At 31.0% G+C, this 1,865-nt stretch overlaps 1 long non-coding RNA gene across 1 annotated transcript; it reads left to right on the forward strand.

The window, feature by feature from the left end:
• The first annotated feature begins 222 nt into the window (after positions 1-222).
• Positions 223-1,232, forward strand: LOC109588709 (uncharacterized). Its single transcript, XR_002188323.1, has 3 exons — positions 223-254; positions 311-444; positions 1,165-1,232. It is a non-coding gene; the product is annotated as an uncharacterized LOC109588709 (long non-coding RNA).
• Positions 1,233-1,865: the final 633 nt, after the last annotated feature.

Genomic DNA, 1,865 nt, shown 5'->3' on the forward strand with positions numbered 1-1,865 from the left:
AATTCTCAGAGAGTAGCCATAAAAGCTCATACTAGTGCGTCTTGCCATCTCCTGAAGTTGCTAGAGTCCCACAAACTTTTTGAAAAGGGACAGTCAGGGGCCTCCGCGATAGTTGAGCAGCTGCCCAGGGTTTCAATGGATAATGCGCTCATGTGATCCTGTTTTTAATCCTGTTCCGTGTATTATATCTATGCATTTTGCTAGGATTGATGATATTAATAAGGAAATACATGTATATGTGGAACCATTGAAAGGTCAGTATATTTCAGTATTTTTAGTTTAAATAAATGATGGATTTGATTTTTATTAGGACCAGAAAAAAAGAAGCACACAGGACAGAGACAGTTGTATGTTATAAGATGGCGTCCATCACAATGTTCAGTTGATCCAATAGAAGAAATTATACTGGATAGTTTGTTTAATCCTAAGCATGTTATTGAAAAGGTATACATGTTGATTAATAAAATTTATAATTCATTTTATTATTGCTTGTGCTGGTGGTGTGTTTAAGGAGCAGCAGTTCATTTCCTCTACCAATAAAGTTATTACAGAAGTAATTTTAAAATAATGTTATAATGCCAGACTGATAGTGATTATTCCATAATACAGCTGTATGCAAAAATTTAGGAAATTTAGAATTTTTAAAAATTGGTTTTATAAAAGTTTTTGTAGCTTGTACAGTGAAGCCTTTTGATTCTAAGGGTAAGATCAGTTGTAGGGGCAAAGGTCATTCCCCCTTTATGTTTACCCTGCCATAGCTGCTGTTAATTTTGAGAATGTGATGTTTTTATAGTTAATTGCTGTCAAAGTAAAACCTATTATTTGCATAATTATGTGCATCCGCCAAAAATTAAAACCCAAATTTCCAGTTAAACAATAATTATAAACATACCATATAGCACAAAATTTATGAGGGCTGTAAATTTTGCGAATTTGCCTAAAAATCTAATTACAGATTTAATTTTCGCAAATTTATAACATCTGCCATCTCATACCCTAAAAATTTAATTTTTTGCAAATCTTCAAAAAATTGCAAAATCTGCAAAATTTACAACCATCGAAAATTTGGCGCTATACAGTATAACATTGAGAATATACACATGTACTGTACTTTGACTTTGAGAGAGTAAGTGTTATTATTACTTGTATCATTTTGTTTTACAGCTGTCAGAGTTAAGTGGAGTTCCTGCTAAGTATATCTATTATACAGAGGTTAGTCATTAAAACATGTATGTATTAATACTCTCTCTGATTCTGTTAGGGTGAATCATTTTCAGTTGAGATATCATGTCTTGATATTGAGTATAAGTTGAGATGGTATTCCATCACTAATTTATACAGATACTCATTAGGACTATATTATGAAGGACGTGTCATATATTACAAGTACTACTGAACACATACACATTATGTATACACACACACTTACATAGACCTCTTACTGTTTATAATTATTTAGAGACAAAAGAGAGAGAATGAAGAAGCTAACAGATAAAGAGAGATCAGAAATACAAGAGGCAGAGGAAGCAAGGTCAGTAAACCTCAGGTATCATCATGTACATGTACTATCAGTTAATGTGTACATATTTACATTAGCATAATTATAGGCTTATTGATTAAACCATTTCTCTTTTATTCATTTTCACTAAACAAAATTATTGATTACAAATCTTGTGATCAGCTTTCATAAAATTTAATTACAAACTTAAGATTAATGTACTCATTTTATTGTATTCTAGGTTAAACAGGATAAAGGAAATTAAAGCACTGTACAGCATAGACAAAGATATTGATTATGACTGAGTTTTAGGTGTCATATTATTATTTTTATTTTTGTATTGCAATTCCACCAAATTTACTTGACG

This window comes from Amphimedon queenslandica, unplaced genomic scaffold, assembly GCF_000090795.2.
Source record: "Amphimedon queenslandica unplaced genomic scaffold, v1.1 AMPQUscaffold_11914, whole genome shotgun sequence".
Taxonomy (NCBI): Eukaryota; Metazoa; Porifera; class Demospongiae; order Haplosclerida; family Niphatidae; genus Amphimedon; species Amphimedon queenslandica.